A 21,006-nucleotide genomic window follows, 5' to 3' on the forward strand; every position below is an offset into this window, starting at 1 on the left:
TGTGGCTGACACCCGCCCTGACACAGAGCTCTGGTCCCACAAAGCTGCCGTGACCATGTGGGGGACCATCATGTACTCGAGCAGGACCGCCGAGCCGGCGCTGCAGATCCTCCTCGATGTGCTGAGCGCCTGGCCAGAGGACAGCGTGTACACCTCTGATGGGGACAGCACAGGGGTCTTTGCCCTGGCTGTGAGTTTCTGGAAGTGGCCTTTGCCAGCCCCCAGGCCACCTCTCCAGCAGCTTGCTCTCTGCCCTGCCCCCAGCTGCATCTCCCTGCCTCAGGCGCTTTTTGGAACTCAAAATGTCCCTCAGACATTTTTGGAGTTTCCAGGGCCTGGTCGGAGGCATTTGAGACCCTGGAAGGCAGCTGGAAACAGCTGTGATTTTGAGTTTGAGCCATGGAATGATTTACGAACTTTGAATGTTGAACAAGCAGTCACCAAAGTTTATATATTATAGTAGAAGTAGTTACAAAGTAGAGAGAAAAAAATTTTTTTATTGTATTGGGGGGGTTTAGCACCTGTACAGGGGGGTTTTTACTTTGTACATGGGGGTCAGAAGTTTTAAGATGGAGGAATGTAGGCCGGTCCTGTTCCTCCTCTTTCTTCTTCCTTACCTCCATGTTCTTGATGATGTTGGCACTTATGGATTTGTTTAGAGTAGAAAAGCACCATTTAATATAGGTAGTAGGTATTGGGGAAAAACTGTAAACATGTATCTCGTAATGTATCATATAAAAGATAGCAGCAGCCCTGGGCAGGGGGAGAGAAGAAGAAGACACCAGAAAGAGAGGGTGTCAGGGGTGTGTGTGCCTCTGCCTGAGCTGCTGACCAAACCGCAGTAGCCAGAGAAGACAATCTTTTAGATAGCTTACAATGTTCTGCCTTGAGATGGAACAACAAGAGGCTGCAGAGTTTTCTTTGGAACCACAGGTTGGAGGAGAGACTTTACCACCACATGGAACGCCTAAACCAGGCCGGGGTTCCGACAGCTGTATAGCAACAGCCCCTCAGTTCCATGAGGTTTGTGCTGTCAGCAATGGTCTCCTTGGTTCCTTAGGGTGAAAAGGGCTGCTTGGTTCCATAAGGTTCTCAGTGTCACAGTGGTCTCCTTGGTTCCATGAGTCCCTGCAGTGTCACAAGGTCCCATAGTTTCCAGGAGCCTCTGTCCCATTAACCATGTCCTTTGTTCCAATGAGACCACACAATGTCACAATGGCCCCTTGGTTCCATGAGGTTCCACAGCATCACCATGGTCTCCTTGGATAGGCAGTATCTCTATGGACCATTGGTTCCATGCGGCCCTGCTGTGTCACAGTGTTTCCTTGGTTCCATGAGGCCCCACTGCATAAAAATGGAATCTTGGTTCTGTGAGGTTCTGTATGGTCACAATGGTGTCCTTGACTCTGGAGACCCTTGGTTCCACGAGGTTCCATGACGTCACAATGGTCTCCTTGGTTCCGACTGGAACAATAGAGCCCTGGTTCCATGAGGTTCCATGATGTCACAATGTTCTCTGTGGTTCTGAACTGCAACAATGGACCCTTGATTCCACACGGTTCCGCGATGTCACAATGGTCTCCTTTGTTGCAGACTGTAACAATGGACCCTTGGTTCCATGAGGTCCCATGATGTCACAATGGTCTCTTTGGTTCTGGACTGGAACAATGGACACTTGCTTCCACAAAGTTCCATGATGTCACAATGATCTTCTTGGTTCCGTGAGGTTCCACGATATCACAATGGTCTCCTTGGTTGCAGACTGTAACAATGGACCCTTGGTTCCATGAGGTTCCATGATGTCACAATGTTCTCTGTGGTTCTGAACTGCAACAATGGGCCCCTGATTCCACGCGGTTCCGTGATGTCACAATGATCTTCTTGATTCCACACGGTTCCGTGATGTCACAATGGTCTCCTTGGTTCCGGACTGTAACAATGGACCCTTGGTTCCATGAGGTTCCACGATGTCACAATGGTCTCCTTGGTTACAAACTGTAACTATGGACCCTTGGGTCCACGAGTTTCCACGATGTCACAATGGTCTCCGTGATTCTGGACTGTAACAATGGACCCTTGGTTCCATCAGATTCCATGATGTCACAATGGTCTCTTTGGTTCCAGACTGTAACAATGGACACTTGGTTCCATGGGATTCCATGATGTCACAATGGTCTCCTTGGTTCTGGACTGTAACAATGGACCCTTGGTTCCATGATGTTCTATGATGTCACAATGGTTTCCGTGGTTCTGGACTCTAACAATGGATCCTTTGTTCCATGAGATTCCATGATGTCACAATGGTCTCCTTGGTTCCATGAGGCCTTGCTTTATCACAATGGACCCATGGTTCCATGAGCTTCCGTAATGTCACCATGGTCCTATCAGATCTGCATTGTCACAATGGACAACTTGTTTCATGGGACCCTGCTGTGTCACAATAAACCCTTAGTGCTAATCAAGTTTTCTAGGGTCACAATGGTCTTCCCGGTTCAACGACACCTTGCAGTGTCACCATGGCTGTTTGGTTCCATGAGCTTCCATAGTGTCAGCCATGGTCTCCTTGTTTCTGCAGTGTCACAATGGATCCTTGGTTCCATGAGCTTCCGTAGTGTCACCATGGTCTCCTTGGTTCCATGTGGCCCTGCTGTGTCACAATGGACCCTTGGTTCCATGAGGTACCTAAATGTCACTGGTCTCCTTGGTTCCATGTGGCCCTGCTGTGTCACAATGGTCCCATGAGTCCATGTCCCTTGCTTCCATGAGTTTCTGTACTGTCATCAATGGTTCCTCTCTTCCAATGCGGGCCTGCTGTGTCACAATAAACCCTGGGGTCCATGAAGTTCTTCAGCACCACAATGGCCCTGTGGATCCATGAGGTTCCTTAGTGTCACCACGGTCTCCGTGAATCCACATTGTCATAATGGACAATTCGTACCATGAGTCCCACTGTGTCGCAGTGACCCCTTGCTTCCATGAGGCCCCTCTTTGTCACCATGGACCCTTCGTTCCATAGGTTTTATCCTCTAACAATGGACTCCTTGGTTCTGTGAGTTACCCTGCTTTTTACAGAGGTTTCTTTGCTTGCAACAAGGCCTAGCTGTGCCTCAATGCACCCTTGGTTCCATGAGGATCTGGAGGATCACAAAGGATCCTTTGATCCACAGGGTGTCGAGAAATTTCTCGTGGAACAAGGACATGCTATTCTTGATGCTATTCCTTTGCAGGAGCTGGACAACCCTGGCCTGCAGATTACTGAATTACTTTAGTCAATTTAAAGTACTTAGGACATCCTTGGAAAAACAATGAGCCTTGTACAAACACAATAGTCAATGCTGGACGCTGAGTAGTATATGAAAACTGTCATGTACTATAACCTGATCAGACGCTTGTAGAATAACAGCCAATCAATACATGACAATAGCAAATAAATATTCATTGGTTCACGTAATATAATTATATATATTACGTTAACCAATGAATGTTAATTTACTATGTATTTTGTAAGGCGATGAAGGAATAAAATATGAAAAAATTAGACAATAAAGGAGGATGACATCAAGCCATATTGGTTTGGGTGTCATTACTCCAGCTGGCTCTCCGTGGGACCCTCTTCAGATTGTCAGCAACAAGGGGTCTTGATTTTCATACCTATTAAAAATGGATTAGGAGATGCTAGGGATCCATATCAACTGGGGATTGCTGATATCAATCTATAAATAGGAAAAGTAAACAGGACAAAACAATTCCCTCTGCACTGTTTTCAATATAGTAGGTTGAATTTAAATACACTTCTGCAATCTGTCGAATTAACAACTGAAGAATTCAAGACTTGAATTATTTCCATGGGCTTGTCTTGTTTGGGTGTTTTGAAGAAATATGAATGAGCCTTTGTCACTAAATTTCTATACTGAAGAGCTCAAGAAAGAAGAGGCCTCTGGAGTAGTAAAGTTCATCACCAACCTCCAAGTTGCTGAGGATCCATCCCCATCAGCGCAGCAATAAACAGAAATGGGCACAGCTTTGTGGCTGCCCCAGCTCTGGGATGGGCCCTGGGCCTGGAGCAGGAGCAGCTCTGGAGGGCCCCAAGGCCGGGGCTCTTATGCTGGCCCTGGCAGACAAGATGGCAGGAGGGGCTGCAGAGCTCTCAGATCTCCTGGAGAGGAGAGCAGGACACCCAGGGAGCCTCCTTTGCCTTGGCCAGGCCCGTTCCCCCATGGTGGGGCTGAGTCCTGGCTGAGCTGCAGCTGCTGCTGTGCCCTTGGCAGGGGCTGAGGCCGTGGGGCAGTGCCCAGAGCAGCCTGGCCTGAGCGGAGCGGTGGGGCCAGAGCCGGCTGGGCTGTGCTGGGGAGAGGCCCTTGGTGCTGCCCAGAGCTCAGGGCAGCTGGCAGAGCTTGCAGGGAGCTGGGCTGGGCTGGCAGAGCCTGGCACAGAAACCATCAGTGTCCATCTCAGCCTGGATGAGCGTGTAGGGGCCAAGGACAGGAGGCCCTTGGGTAATGCTCAGTGGGTTTTTCGCTCATAAATTATCATCAATAACATTTTTTAACCCCCACCATCTAAGTCACTGTCTGCCTCTTGGATGTGACCCATAAGCTCTGTACACCACGGTTTGTGCTATCGCTACATTGGAACAAAATAAACTACCCTGCAGTGCCTGTTTTATCTGGGATTCCAGTCTGAGGCCTGCATGAAGTTAGAGGGGAGAAGGGGAAGAGAGCTCCAGCAGAGCAGCACTGCCAGGGAGCAGCAGGGACTGGTCCTTTTGGAGCTGCCCTTCCCAACTCCACCCTCTCCTTCCCAGCCCTGCTGTGGCTGTAAGGCCGCAGTGCTCTGGCAGCTTGGTCACTGTCCTGCTGCGTGTCCGTGCTGTGACCACAGGCAGGGACAGGCCGTGGGCACTGCTGGGACACAGCTGGGCTCCAGCACAGCAGCTCCATCAGCAAAGGGCATCTCCTGAGGGCAGGGCAGGAAGGCTTTGCTCTCCTCCAGAGCTGCTGTCAGCAATGTGCTCCAGGAATGCCCTGGCACAGCAAAGCCCAGTGCCTGGGCAGAGGGCGAGTGTGCAGGGGGGCACACAGCAGTGTCCTGGCACAGCCAGAGCTCCTGGCATGGACCTGATGGAGGAGCAGAGCAGGGCCTGGGCTGTGTCTTTGTTCTGGGGACAGCCTGGGAAGGTGCCCCACAACAATTGTCCCACACCAGCCCCTGCAAACACCATTGCCAGCACTGGCCTCTCCCCCACCTGCAGGAGGTTGTTTGTCCCTGCATGGAGGGACACCAAGTGACCAGGCCAGCAGGCCATGTTTGCTGTGTACTGGGGAGATTTTAGCAGTGCATCGTGTGTGTGTGTGGGGAGATGAACCTGTGTGAGCACAAACACCATCAGCAGCACTTAGGAGTGGCACAATTCCAGTGGCACAAACAGTGCCTTGAGGCCATTTTACTCTGAGAGTAACCTCCTCTGGGAAACCACCTGAATTCTTTGTTGGGCGGTGGTTAGGACAGCATAGAGACAAACATCCTGGGCAGGGAGGCTCCAGGAAAAAATGCTCAGGGCAGTCATGACTGCACAGAGAGACATTGGATGGAGTGAGGGTCTGTGGGGAGAAAACCCTGCTGCCTTCCTTCTGAACCACCCTGAGGACCTGGACAGGGCTGTGCTGTGTTCTGGCCACTGATCTGGGACTGAGGGCTGTGGAAAAGGCCTTTGGTGTCAGGCCTGTTGAGAAGGCTGGGCAGCGTCACTGTGGCACCTCTCTCAACCTCCCTGGAAGGGCCAGAGCCATCCCAGAGGGTCCTGGGCACTTGGGAAGGGCAGACATGGAACCAGTCTGGGCAGGGAGGGGGACTGGGAGAGTCACGGACTGGTCAGGCTCGGCAGGGAAGGGGATGTGGCAAATCCTCCTGCAGCCATTCCAGGCACTGGCAGGACAAGGCAGGGACTGCAGAACCCACGTGGGAGGGAAAAGAAGGGGATGTTGTGTGCCCAGGCTTCAGCAGGCCTGTGACAGGGTCTGCTGTGGTCTCCTCAGAGCCAGACTGGAGAGACCCGGGCTGAAGGAGTGGAACATGGGGTGGGTGGGAATTTGGCTGAACAATGAGGCTCAAATGTCATCCATGGTACAGAGTCCTCTTGGCAGCCACGCCCTGCTGACATCCCTCAGTGACCAGCCCTTGACCACCACTGTGGATTATTTCTATTATCTCTACAAGGACATGAAATGCACTTTCAATTCTTGGTGGATGCTGCCAAATTGCAGGGAGTCGGGGACTGAACTCATCTAGTAATGGTGACTGCTAAACATAACTGGGCAAGATGACTGAGTTGGGTAAATTTGTCTTGCCATCAGGTGCCAAGCAAGGCACAAGGAAAGGGAGAAAAAACGTATGCATCAGAAGAAAGGAAGTTCAACAGGGAAAAAAACAAAACCGACCAAAAAAACCTTCCAAACCCAACTAAAAAAAAGCACTAACAGAAGAAAAGCAAATCCACAGGAAATTGCCTATCAGCAGAAAATGTTTGACAACCTTGTGGCGGGATAAGATTCTGTATGTGTAGGTGCTGTTTTGAAAGAAAAATATCTTCAAACAGAAATTAATCCCCTACCCCCCTTGTCACCCAGTTCTCTCAGTTGATTGCTGATCATGGTGTCACATGGAATGGAACATCCCTTGGGTCAGTCCAGCCCAGCTGCCCCATCCCTGTTCCCTCAGGAACACTTGCCCACCCCAAGCCCAGAGGTTGGAGGGCTTGCAGACACACCTCATGCAGGGTGAGCACAGTGACAAGGACAGGAGAACAGAACAACATTTACTCTTATGAAGGACAGCAGAACAATCCTTTTGTTCCATGTGGTGTCAGTGGCATGGTGGCAGAGGAAACTTTTCCTTTAAACATCCACCCCAGCACCAGCAGTCGTGGTGCCAGGAGGAGTTGTGTTTCCATGACAATCACCTCCAAGGTGTCTTGAACTCTTTCATAGGCGGCCAAGATTTCCTTCTCTGTAGGAGTGTAGTTGGCTTCAGACCCTCTGTAACTTCAGCTCCGGAATCCCAGTGGTCAGCCTCGAGTCTCCCCAGGCTCCTCCTGCCAAAGGCTCCAGGACAAACCATTGCTCCTGGCTGCAGAGTAGAACATATTCTTCACCTCTGCTCCTGTCCTGACTGGGCCAAGGGCTACAGCATGAGCGATCTCCTGCTTGATCTGAGCTAAGGCTTGCTGCTGCGCAGGGCCCCAGTGAAAATCGTTCTTCTTGTGGGTGACCAGGTGGAGAAGGCTCACAGTCTGGTTGTACTCGGGAATGGACATTCTCCAAAAGCCAATGGAGCATAGGAAAGCTTGTGTGTCCTTCTGGCTGGTTGGTGGGGACATCGCAGTGATATTATTGGTGACCTCAGTGGGAATGTGACACCATCCGTCTTGCAACTTTGCTCCCAGGAACTGGATCTCTCGGGCAGGTCCTTTGACTTTGCTCTTCCTGATGGTGAAGCTGGCTCTCAACAGAATCTGGATGATCTGTTGTCCTTACTCAAATACTTCCATTGCCGTGTTCCCCCACACAATGATGCCATCGATGTACTGCAGGTGTTCCAGAGCTTCACCCTTTTCCAGTGCAGCCTGGATCAGTCCATGGCAGATGGTGGGGCTGCGCTTCCACCCCTTGGGCAGTCAGTTCCAGGTGTACTGCACGCCCCTCCAGATGAAAGCAAACTGAGGCCTGCATTCTGCTGCCAGTGGAATGGAGAAAAACTCCTTGTCAATGTCAATAGTGGCGTACCACTGTGATGCCTTGGACTCCAGCTCGTGCTGGAATTCCAGCATGTCCGGCACAGCAGCGCTCAGCAGTGGAGCCACTTCATTCACGGCACAATAATGCACAGGCAATCTCCATTCTCTGCCAGACTTGCACACAGGCCAAGTGGGGCTCTTCAAGGGTGGGGTTTTGCTGAACACCCCTTGGCTATCCAGCTCACGGATCATTCTGTGGATGGGGATCACAGCACCTTGATTTGTCCGATACTGCCAGTCGTGCACTGTCGAGGTGGCAATTGGTACACTCTGCTCTTCCACCCTCAGGAGTCCTACTGCAGATGGGTTTTCTGATAGTCCAGGCAAGGTGTTCAACTGCTTAATGTCCTCTGCCTCTACAGCAGCTATGCCAAAAGCCCACCTGAGTCCCTTTGGGTCTTTGTAACAGCCATTCCGGAGGAAGTCTATGCCCAGAACACATGGGGCCTCTGGGCCAGTCACAATGGATGTTTCTGCCACTCCTTCCCAGTCAGGCTCACCTCGGCTCCCAACAGGGCCAATTGCTGCGATCCCCCTGTCACCCCGGCAATGGAAACAGGTTCTGCCCCCACATGTCCTGATGGTAGCAGGGTACACTGCACACCAGTATCAACTAAGGCATCATATGCCTGTGGCCATTGGATCCACACCATCCAGAAGACCTGATTTTCCGGTGACTCTCTCTGGCTAGAGGCAGGGCCCCTCTAACCCTGGTTATTATTTCTTTCCTAGGCATACATACTAGTGGTACCTTCAAGGGGATCTGACAGATCATACCCGGCTGCTCGGTCAGGGGAGGCTGAGGCTACCTTCACTTTACTGGAATTCCCTCGGTTAGTGTTTCCCTCCTTGAGTGGATGCACCCTCACTGCCAGGACAGAAGTGGGTTTCCCATCTTTCCTTCCCATGTCTTCCCCATGCAAAAAACCCCCCACAAGTAAGTTTGTGGGGTGTATCCTCTCTCTCTAGCTGGGGGTATTAGGCTCTGACTATTGGGCCTGTGACTTGCACTGGTGCTGCATTGATCTTCCTCACCTCCTCCTTCATCTTCCTCATCTTCTCTTTAAACTCCTCTTTGAGTTCCTTGATCACAGCAGAGACATGAGCCTGCATCTCGCCATTGATCATCCTCTCACAATTTCTAAACTTGTTTGCAGCAGAACCCGCTGTCTCTCAGCTGGTATCAGCATTAATCGTTGCAATGAAGGTGGTGTATTGACATGGCCCTAAATTTGCCAGATTCCACGGCATTTGCCCTGTGCACCTGACCTTGCCAGGGTCATTATCATGCTGTCCATCCCTCCCAAAGAGTACCTCCAATACTGCCACTTTTCTCAGCTGTTGGATCCCTTCCTCAAGGGTCTTCCAGCTCATTCTGTGGTGGTGCTCCTGCATTCTCTCCTTGTGGACAAACCTCTCTCTGACACTCATTAAAAGCCACTCCCAGAGGAAAACGGAGCCTGGCTCCCTTACAAAATTCTGATAAATACCTGAGTCCTGGGTCAAGGGTCCCAAATTCCTTGCCTCACCACCATCCAGTTGCATGCCTGTACCCATAAGGTCCCAGACTCGGTGTAACCAGGTTGTATAAGCCTCACGTCCCTGTCGTACAATGTCTTTGTGCAGATTGCAGAGACTTTCGTACATCAGGGACTTGGGGATTATCTCAAACATTGACTCCCCTGTGGGTGGCGAGGGCCCTCCTTTCTTATCCTTGTCTTGGTGCTCTGATTTCATCTCAGACCTCCTTGAGTGTGAATGAGGGCAGTGGGCAGTCAGCAGGGGCTGGCCGAGCGAGCTGCAATGCCTGGGCAGGGAGCTGCAATCCCTGGAGAGAGCAGAACCAGAGACTATCTGGGCTTAACAGAGAGCTTTGGGTGTGCCTAAGAGCAAATGAAGCAGCAGCACGGTGCCCGAGACTCAGACTGTGCCAGAGCCTGGAGCGCTGTCAGGCAGTGCCGGGATCCCAGGTGTGGTTCTGGTCCCCAGAACCCAGGAATGGCAGCCCCAGCCTCAGAGGCAGTCAGAAAGGCAACCAAGTGAGAGCAGAGGGAGGGCACCCTTCCGGTTTCTCCTGGGTATGGCTGCAAAACAGCCCCTGCTGCTTCTTCCTCCGCCTGTGTTTGGGCTGTGCTGGTGGCAGAGGCAGCCAGGCTGTGCTCTGCCTTCCAGAGCCTGTTGGGAGCGGGCATGAAAAGCGCTGTGTGCACAGCAGAGAGGCCTGGAAGGTGCTGGCAAGAGCGTCCTGCGGGAGCAGGGCTCTGGGCTCTGGCTGGGAACAGCCTGGTCTTGGTGCCGTGGGCGCAGGCAGGAGTTGAGGCAGGTGAAGAGGCAGTGAGCAGCTTGTGTTTGTAGAGGGCCTGGGGATGCACGTCTGAGCCTCCACCTGGAAAGGCACTTGGGGGAATAGGAGCTAGAGCTGGAGTGCCTGTCCTGAAAGGACGTGAAGTCCTTCAGCCTTGCCAGCGTTTCCTAAGGGTGTGTTGGTGTTGAGCAGAAAAGCTGCACATTTGGGGAAATGCATTTGGAGGACAGGGACTTGCTTCTCAAGGAAAGTGCTTCCCAGGGAGCTCCTAGTGAGGCAGGTGCAAGTGTCCCCCTTTGGCTCTCTGTGCTCCTTTCAGTCCTTGAGGCCCGCTGCACTTGGCAGAGGGGCAGGGGAAGGGAGAAGGCTGTGAAGAGAAGGTTTGGCATCCACCTGGACCTGCAGGGACCAACCCAAGCACCTGCAGCAGCGTGTGTTACCCCTGGTTTGGACAGAGGGGTGAGCAGAACCATCTCTGTCCAGCTGTGAGCCCCAAAGCTCTCTGTTGGAGCTTCAAATTAAAAGGCCTTTACGCACTCATTTTTCACATCTTCCCTGCCTGCTGTGTTTCAGCTCTTGGCAAGATGCATTTGCCTCCTGCTTGCTGTGAGCTGCTGTGGCCCAGGGCCAGCACAGAGCTGGGCTGGGTGGGCCAGGCAGTGTGGTGGAGAGTCTTGGCTGATCTTGGTGTGTGCCTGGCCTCAGAAAAGGCTTGGAAGGATTGCCTCCCAAGGTGTCCTGCTTCTTGGCTCTCCCTGTGCATCTTGGAGAGCACAAGGGAGGCATTTCTGGCAGCTGGGCATCAGCAGGCCTTAAAATGGGGGGGTTGTTGTGAAGCAAGCCCAGCTGACATACCCTGAGAGGAGCCCAGTGCTCCTTGCTCCCCTCTGCTGACACCTGAGCATTTCTCTGGTTTCGGGATGACCCTGGCTGTGTGAGGGGTGCTATGTGGACACGACACAGGCAGTCCTGTCCTGCTGGGTCCCAGCAGTGCCTCACAACAGTTCTGCATCCACGTCAGGATGCTGGCCAAGAGAGGTCCTGGAAGCTGAGGCAGCAGATTTTAAACTTGTGCAGCTGCCTACAGGTCAAGGCCAGTGGTGTTCCCTCAGGATACAGCATTCCTGAGGGGTCTCCCTCATTCAAAGAAATTGGCAGACAAATGCACTGTCCACCAAAAGCTCTTTTATTGACCTGGCGGGAGGGCGGGGGTCTGCACCCCACTAAAATATTCCTCCACCAGGTATAAATTTCAGTGGGTTGATGCAGGAATTGTACCAAACATACCGTCCATCTTTATGCTGCTGAGGCGATTCGATAGGCAGGGGGTTGGAAATACATTGGCTCAGATTCCTATACTTGAAGATGATGTCCAAGCGCTGGCCAGGAGCGGTCTCGATGCCCTAAAGCAGCACAAAGTCTTCCTCATGGCTTCCCTGCACAGGGCTGACTCCACACTTGCCCTTAGTTCTTCTGGCAGACTATGTCTAAAGCTTTGTGTCAAGTCACTCTCAGGTCAAGTTAGGCCTGCCAGGTTTTTCTTATGCTAACTGGTGCTGAGTTCTTATGTATGGCTGTGCTAATTACGTGTTTACTTTTGTGACTTGCTTGTGCTTACTTATGTCAAACAAAGGCTTTGTTTCATTGCCAAAGGTGCTTGAGGCCACCCCTCCTTGTGGCATCAGTTGCTTTCCTGTGGAATGTTCTACCTCCCCAAGAGTAAAGAGGGAGCTGGAGAAAGAGCTTGCCAGGCTGCTCTCCAGCCTTTACCAGCACTCCTGGTTTAGTGGAGAAGTCTGAGCTGAGCCCGAAGGTGCAGATGGAACAGCCGTGCACAGGAAGCCTCGGTGGGAAGGATGATCCAGGACCCGTAGGCCTGGCAGCCTGAGCTCGCTCCAGGGGAAGCCCTTGGAGCAGATCCTCCTGAGGCCATCCCATGGCACGTGCAGGGAACCCGGGCATCTGCTGGAGGGTGGGAAAGCTCTGCAGCGGGGTGGGGACAGCCGGGGTTCCTGACAGGGTGCTGAGGGCTTCTGTGTAGCAGTTTGGGGGGAGTTGGTGTTAGTGGGGTGTTGGGGAAGGAGTTTTCTGGAAGGTGAGAGCTCTAGGCTGGAATTCGAGTCACTTTGAAGGCAGCATCTGTGCTTTGGCACAGCTTTGGTTAGGCAGGGCAGAAAGAATATTTGTGACTTTTCCTTTTCATGGTCCTGATTCTCCTGCAGAGAAGAAGAGGGGAGAGCTGTACTTTACTGGACAATTCGATATCTGTAGCAGGGGGAGGATTAGCCTTTTTTCCTTCTATTCATTTGTTTGGGCTACTTTTGTAACACTGAGTGGACTTTCATTTCTTGAGAGCTTTTATTCCTTAAGAGACCTAGGATATTATCATCCCTTCATAGAAAACCATTTGCAAACCAAACAATGGCTCTTGGTTTTGCCCTTTTATTGTGTAGTGTTATGTTCTGTAAAGTGACCCTCAATGGATGAGGTTAAGGCAAATGAGTTGCTGCTTTGAGATGGGAAGCAAAATTCCAAATCTTCACTTCCTCAGGCCATCCAAATTAATTTGGGAAGTTTGCAATGTTTTGGAACTACTTGAGTTTAGCAATGGTATGTAAAGCTTTCCTGAATGGAGTATTCTTCCTTGCCAGATTTTTCTGTGCCTTTGTCGCTGAGGTGTTTTTGTGCTGAAGGCAATAACTTCAACGAGAAAATAATTTCAGCACGGAGTAAGAGCTTCTGACAGAGACCAAGTGTTGCCAGCAGTTGCTCCAGGTGTTCCTGCCAAGCAGGATTACAGCCCCCAGTGCACGTGGGTTTGGCTCCCTCTGGCACAGAAGCCCCCCAGGGGCACAGGTCTCTGGGGCAGAAGACAGGGCACCAGCGCTGCCAGGGCTCGGGGGGTGGCAGGTCTGCTTGGGCAGGGACTCTGCCACAGCTGCTGATGTCAGCCCTCCCCGGGCCCCAGGGGTCAGAGCAGCATTTGTGCCCTGGCCCACACGTTCCTTGTCTGTGCCACACTCGCGGGTTCAGGATGGCCACGGGCCGGGACGTGTCCCGAGGAGGCCGTGCCAGCTTCTGTGGAAGGCCCCGTGCCCTTCCCAGCGCGGCTGCGTCGGCAGCCCCGGGGGCTCCTTCTGCTGCCCTGAGCCCGCAGAGCAGGGCAGCGTTTGCTGATGGTTTGAGCTGCTCCTAAAGACCGTGCTGGGCTGTCTTGGACGCTTGGGGGAAGGGATTCCTTCCAACCTGAGCCACTTTGGGTGGGCTGGGGGTGCCCCCAGGGCAGGGGGCAGTGTGTGCAGGGGCCCTTTGTGACACGTGCAGCATGGTCACCATGGCATGGAACAGCGTGTCAAAGGACCCTTTGTGACACGTGGTGACATGGGAGCTGACAGTGACAGGACCATGCCACAGTGCTCCGAGCACGCGACAGGACAGGACGGGACAGAGCAGTGCTGTGAGGAGCCCCCACACAGCGCACTCGTTCGTGTCTGACCCAGAGATTTCTGAGGCGTTACTCCTGCAGCTGACCTCCAGGCCAGACCACAGGACTTGCTGACCCGTGGCCTTCCTGAGGCTTCTCTTCTGCAGGTACCCTCGAGGGCAGAGCGAGGGACTTGGTGCCCTGGAGGCATCTCCCATCCCTCCCACCAGTGCCCTTGAGGCAAGAGCACAATCCTTGACAGGAGTCTCCTGTCCTTGTGGCAGGAGCCCTCAAGACCGGAGAGAAGGACTTGCTGTCTTGTAGCCTTCCTCAGGCTTCTCTCTTGAAGGTGCCTTGCAGGCACGAAAGCAGGACTTGCTGACTCGGAGCTTTTCCGAGGCATCTCTCCTGCAAGTAGCTATAGATCCAGTCACTGACATGGAGCAGAAACCCCTAAGAGTGCCCAAGCTGGCCGGGGTGGAGGAAGAGGACGAAGGCCCTGGAGCTGCCCCAGCACACGAGACTGAAGAAGTGGTGCCATTCAAGCAGCTGCAGGAGGGTGAGTGGCAGAGCTGGGTTGCTGGGCTGCATGGCTAGTGGCTGCAGCCAGCTTGGCCACATCCCATCCCATTGCATCCCATCGCATCCCATTGCATCCCATTGCATCGCATCGCATCGCATCGCATCGCATCGCATCGCATCCCATCCCATCCCATCCCATCCCATCCCATCCCATCCCATCCCATCCCATCGGACATGCCCATGGATAGGACAGAAGCTGGGCTGGGGCTGGACCCCGTGGCAGCCATGCTCCATCCCTGGGGCATCATGAGGCTCTCCCTGCCGGGCAAGAACAGGGCTGGGCTGTGTTCTCCGGCCTCTCCCGCAGCCCCTCAGCAGCTCTGGCCGCGCTCGCTCTTTACCAGATGCAGCCCTGGAGCGGACACAAGAACAGGAACCCGCCCGTGGCCGCTTCCGCAGAACAGCGCAGGTACCTGCGGCCATCCCCACCTGGGCTGGGCCTGCTGGCACTGCTCAGCCCAGCACCGAGTGGTTGGAGCACTCCATGCATTCTCCCTCTCTTCCTGCCCTTCTCCTGCAGACCATCCGTCAATTCATCACGTGCATTTGGCAGGAAGAGAGCACAGGTGTGGGCACCGGGATCTTGGCAAGCTTTCACCTCTTCAGTGCCGAGACCAGTGCTGCCATGCTGGATTTGCTGGTGGAGAAGGGTGTCTCCAATGCAAAGCAAGTAAGCAGCCTGGGGCAAGGGCTTGATTGCCCCAGGACTGGTGTGGCACATCATGCTGGGTGTGCTGGGCTCCCTCAGCCTTTGAGGCCCAGCCCAATGTGGTGGAAAGGGAAGCACTTCTCAGGGCAAGCTGGGCAAGTTGCTGCTCTGGCAGCTCTCCAAGTCTCCCTGTGCCTTCTGTAGGTGCCAGCCATGGTGAGGTACATCCACCGGTGGCTCACAGCCAACGAGTCTGCTGAGCACAGGCTGGACAAGGCCCTTCTGGAGCTGACCAAAGAATACCCCTCTGACGTGCTGATCACTCTCTTGCGCTGGGCCCCATCGTGTGACAGGCATGGCATCCCCACCTGCCTTGAGGCCTTAGGCTTCACCTGTCCCCCCACCCCGTAGAGCCTGTCCCTGCCAGACAGGTGGAGAGTTCCAGGAGCCTCTGGCCCCTCTGTTTTCCAGTCCTGGCATGTCAACTCCAGAGCCTGCTGCCATGCTCCATCCCTGCCCCTCAGGGCCTGGACCCACGTGGGCTGGCTGGCTGCTGCCAGCCAGGGGCAGGAGTCAGAGGCCGGCCTGAGGGCCAGCGCGGGCCCCTGCAGCTGCCCAGGCCACGCTGCTGTGGCTGAGACCCGCCCTGACACAGAGCTCTGGCCCCACAGAGCTGCCGTGACCATGTGGGGGACCATCATGTCCTCGAGCAGGACCGCCGAGCCGGCGCTGCAGATCCTCCTCGATGTGCTGAGCGCCTGGCCAGAGGACAGCGTGTACACCTCCGATGGGGACAGCACAGGGGTCTTTGCCCTGGCTGTGAGTTTCTGGAAGTGGCCTTTGCCAGCCCCCAGGCCACCTCTCCAGCAGCTTGCTCTCTGCCCTGCCCCCAGCTGCATCTCCCTGCCTCAGGTGCTTGTTGGAACTCGAAATGTCCCTCAGACATTTTTGGAGTTTCCAGGGCCTGGTCGGAGGCATTTGAGACCCTGGAAGGCAGCTGGAAACAGCTGTGATTTTGAGTTTGAGCCATGGAATGATTTACGAACTTTGAATGTTGAACAAGCAGTCACCAAAGTTTATATATTATAGTAGAAGTAGTTACAAAGTAGAGAGAAAAAAATTTTTTTATTGTATTGGGGGGGTTTAGCACCTGTACAGGGGGGTTTTTACTTTGTACATGGGGGTCAGAAGTTTTAAGATGGAGGAATGTAGGCCGGTCCTGTTCCTCCTCTTTCTTCTTCCTTACCTCCATGTTCTTGATGATGTTGGCACTTATGGATTTGTTTAGAGTAGAAAAGCACCATTTAATATAGGTAGTAGGTATTGGGGAAAAACTGTAAACATGTATCTCGTAATGTATCATATAAAAGATAGCAGCAGCCCTGGGCAGGGGGAGAGAAGAAGAAGACACCAGAAAGAGAGGGTGTCAGGGGTGTGTGTGCCTCTGCCTGAGCTGCTGACCAAACCGCAGTAGCCAGAGAAGACAATCTTTTAGATAGCTTACAATGTTCTGCCTTGAGATGGAACAACAAGAGGCTGCAGAGTTTTCTTTGGAACCACAGGTTGGAGGAGAGACTTTACCACCACATGGAACGCTTAAACCAGGCCGGGGTTCCGACAGCTGTATAGCAACAGCCCCTCAGTTCCATGAGGTTTGTGCTGTCAGCAATGGTCTCCTTGGTTCCTTAGGGTGAAAAGGGCTGCTTGGTTCCATAAGGTTCTCAGTGTCACAGTGGTCTCCTTGGTTCCATGAGTCCCTGCAGTGTCACAAGGTCCCATAGTTTCCAGGAGCCTCTGTCCCATTAACCATGTCCTTTGTTCCAATGAGACCACACAATGTCACAATGGCCCCTTGGTTCCATGAGGTTCCACAGCATCACCATGATCTCCTTGGATAGGCAGTATCTCTATGGACCATTGGTTCCACGCGGCCCTACTGTGTCACAGTGTTTCCTTGGTTCCATGAGGCCCCACTGCATAAAAATGGAATCTTGGTTCTGTGAGGTTCTGTATGGTCACAATGGTGTCCTTGACTCTGGAGACCCTTGGTTCCACGAGGTTCCATGACGTCACAATGGTCTCCTTGGTTCCGACTGGAACAATAGAGCCCTGGTTCCATGAGGTTCCATGATGTCACAATGTTCTCTGTGGTTCTGAACTGCAACAATGGACCCTTGATTCCACACGGTTCCGCGATGTCACAATGGTCTCCTTTGTTGCAGACTGTAACAATGGACCCTTGGTTCCATGAGGTCCCATGATGTCACAATGGTCTCTTTGGTTCTGGACTGGAACAATGGACACTTGCTTCCACAAAGTTCCATGATGTCACAATGATCTTCTTGGTTCCGTGAGGTTCCACGATATCACAATGGTCTCCTTGGTTGCAGACTGTAACAATGGACCCTTGGTTCCATGAGGTTCCATGATGTCACAATGTTCTCTGTGGTTCTGAACTGCAACAATGGGCCCCTGATTCCACGCGGTTCCGTGATGTCACAATGATCTTCTTGATTCCACACGGTTCCGTGATGTCACAATGGTCTCCTTGGTTCCGGACTGTAACAATGGACCCTTGGTTCCATGAGGTTCCACGATGTCACAATGGTCTCCTTGGTTACGAACTGTAACTATGGACCCTTGGGTCCACGAGTTTCCACGATGTCACAATGGTCTCCGTGATTCTGGACTGTAACAATGGACCCTTGGTTCCATCAGATTCCATGATGTCACAATGGTCTCTTTGGTTCCAGACTGTAACAATGGACACTTGGTTCCATGGGATTCCATGATGTCACAATGGTCTCCTTGGTTCTGGACTGTAACAATGGACCCTTGGTTCCATGATGTTCTATGATGTCACAATGGTTTCCGTGGTTCTGGACTCTAACAATGGATCCTTTGTTCCATGAGATTCCATGATGTCACAATGGTCTCCTTGGTTCCATGAGGCCTTGCTTTATCACAATGGACCCATGGTTCCATGAGCTTCCGTAATGTCACCATGGTCCTATCAGATCTGCATTGTCACAATGGACAACTTGTTTCATGGGACCCTGCTGTGTCACAATAAACCCTTAGTGCTAATCAAGTTTTCTAGGGTCACAATGGTCTTCCCGGTTCAACGACACCTTGCAGTGTCACCATGGCTGTTTGGTTCCATGAGCTTCCATAGTGTCAGCCATGGTCTCCTTGTTTCTGCAGTGTCACAATGGATCCTTGGTTCCATGAGCTTCCGTAGTGTCACCATGGTCTCCTTGGTTCCATGTGGCCCTGCTGTGTCACAATGGACCCTTGGTTCCATGAGGTACCTAAATGTCACTGGTCTCCTTGGTTCCATGTGGCCCTGCTGTGTCACAATGGTCCCATGAGTCCATGTCCCTTGCTTCCATGAGTTTCTGTACTGTCATCAATGGTTCCTCTCTTCCAATGCGGGCCTGCTGTGTCACAATAAACCCTGGGGTCCATGAAGTTCTTCAGCACCACAATGGCCCTGTGGATCCATGAGGTTCTTTAGTGTCACCACGGTCTCCGTGAATCCACATTGTCATAATGGACAATTCGTACCATGAGTCCCACTGTGTCGCAGTGACCCCTTGCTTCCATGAGGCCCCTCTTTGTCACCATGGACCCTTGGTTCCAGAGGTTTTATCCTCTAACAATGGACTCCTTGGTTCTGTGAGTTACCCTGCTTTTTACAGAGGTTTCTTTGCTTGCAACAAGGCCTAGCTGTGCCTCAATGCACCCTTGGTTCCATGAGGATCTGGAGGATCACAAAGGATCCTTTGATCCACAGGGTGTCGAGAAATTTCTCGTGGAACAAGGACATGCTATTCTTGATGCTATTCCTTTGCAGGAGCTGGACAACCCTGGCCTGCAGATTACTGAATTACTTTAGTCAATTTAAAGTACTTAGGACATCCTTGGAAAAACAATGAGCCTTGTACAAACACAATAGTCAATGCTGGACGCTGAGTAGTATATGAAAACTGTCATGTACTATAACCTGATCAGACGCTTGTAGAATAACAGCCAATCAATACATGACAATAGCAAATAAATATTCATTGGTTCACGTAATATAATTATATATATTACGTTAACCAATGAATGTTAATTTACTATGTATTTTGTAAGGCGATGAAGGAATAAAATATGAAAAAATTAGACAATAAAGGAGGATGACATCAAGCCATATTGGTTTGGGTGTCATTACTCCAGCTGGCTCTCCGTGGGACCCTCTTCAGATTGTCAGCAACAAGGGGTCTTGATTTTCATACCTATTAAAAATGGATTAGGAGATGCTAGGGATCCATATCAACTGGGGATTGCTGATATCAATCTATAAATAGGAAAAGTAAACAGGACAAAACAATTCCCTCTGCACTGTTTTCAATATAGTAGGTTGAATTTAAATACACTTCTGCAATCTGTCGAATTAACAACTGAAGAATTCAAGACTTGAATTATTTCCATGGGCTTGTCTTGTTTGGGTGTTTTGAAGAAATATGAATGAGCCTTTGTCACTAAATTTCTATACTGAAGAGCTCAAGAAAGAAGAGGCCTCTGGAGTAGTAAAGTTCATCACCAACCTCCAAGTTGCTGAGGATCCATCCCCATCAGCGCAGCAATAAACAGAAATGGGCACAGCTTTGTGGCTGCCCCAGCTCTGGGATGGGCCCTGGGCCTGGAGCAGGAGCAGCTCTGGAGGGCCCCAAGGCCGGGGCTCTTATGCTGGCCTGGGCAGACAAGATGGCAGGAGGGGCTACAGAGCTCTCAGATCTCCTGGAGAGGAGAGCAGGACACCCAGGGAGCCTCCTTTGCCTTGGCCAAGCCCGTTCCCCCATGGTGGGGCTGAGTCCTGGCTGAGCTGCAGCTGCTGCTGTGCCCTTGGCAGGGGCTGAGGCCGTGGGGCAGTGCCCAGAGCAGCCTGGCCTGAGCGGAGCGGTGGGGCCAGAGCCGGCTGGGCTGTGCTGGGGAGAGGCCCTTGGTGCTGCCCAGAGCTCAGGGCAGCTGGCAGAGCTTGCAGGGAGCTGGGCTGGGCTGGCAGAGCCTGGCACAGAAACCATCAGTGTCCATCTCAGCCTGGATGAGCGTGTAGGGGCCAAGGACAGGAGGCCCTTGGGTAATGCTCAGTGGGTTTTTCGCTCATAAATTATCATCAATAACATTTTTTAACCCCCACCATCTAAGTCACTGTCTGCCTCTTGGATGTGACCCATAAGCTCTGTACACCACGGTTTGTGCTATCGCTACATTGGAACAAAATAAACTACCCTGCAGTGCCTGTTTTATCTGGGATTCCAGTCTGAGGCCTGCATGAAGTTAGAGGGGAGAAGGGGAAGAGAGCTCCAGCAGAGCAGCACTGCCAGGGAGCAGCAGGGACTGGTCCTTTTGGAGCTGCCCTTCCCAACTCCACCCTCTCCTTCCCAGCCCTGCTGTGGCTGTAAGGCCGCAGTGCTCTGGCAGCTTGGTCACTGTCCTGCTGCGTGTCCGTGCTGTGACCACAGGCAGGGACAGGCCGTGGGCACTGCTGGGACACAGCTGGGCTCCAGCACAGCAGCTCCATCAGCAAAGGGCATCTCCTGAGGGCAGGGCAGGAAGGCTTTGCTCTCCTCCAGAGCTGCTGTCAGCAATGTGCTCCAGGAATGCCCTGGCACAGCAAAGCCCAGTGCCTGGGCAGAGGGCGAGTGTGCAGGGGGGCACACAGCAGTGTCCTGGCACAGCCAGAGCTCCTGGCATGGACCTGATGGAGGAGCAGAGCAGGGCCTGGGCTGTGTCTTTGTTCTGGGGACAGCCTGGGAAGGTGCCCCACGACAATTGTCCCACACCAGCCCCTGCAACCACCATTGCCAGCACTGGCCTCTCCCCCACCTGCAGGAGGTTGTTTGTCCCTGCATGGAGGGACACCAAGTGACCAGGCCAGCAGGCCATGTTTGCTGTGTACTGGGGAGATTTTAGCAGTGCATCGTGTGTGTGTGTGGGGAGATGAACCTGTGTGAGCACAAACACCATCAGCAGCACTTAGGAGTGGCACAATTCCAGTGGCACAAACAGTGCCTTGAGGCCATTTTACTCTGAGAGTAACCTCCTCTGGGAAACCACCTGAATTCTTTGTTGGGCGGTGGTTAGGACAGCATAGAGACAAACATCCTGGGCAGGGAGGCTCCAGGAAAAAATGCTCAGGGCAGTCATGACTGCACAGAGAGACATTGGATGGAGTGAGGGTCTGTGGGGAGAAAACCCTGCTGCCT

Source organism: Taeniopygia guttata, chromosome 16, assembly GCF_048771995.1.
Source record: "Taeniopygia guttata chromosome 16, bTaeGut7.mat, whole genome shotgun sequence".
Classification (NCBI taxonomy): domain Eukaryota; kingdom Metazoa; phylum Chordata; class Aves; order Passeriformes; family Estrildidae; genus Taeniopygia; species Taeniopygia guttata.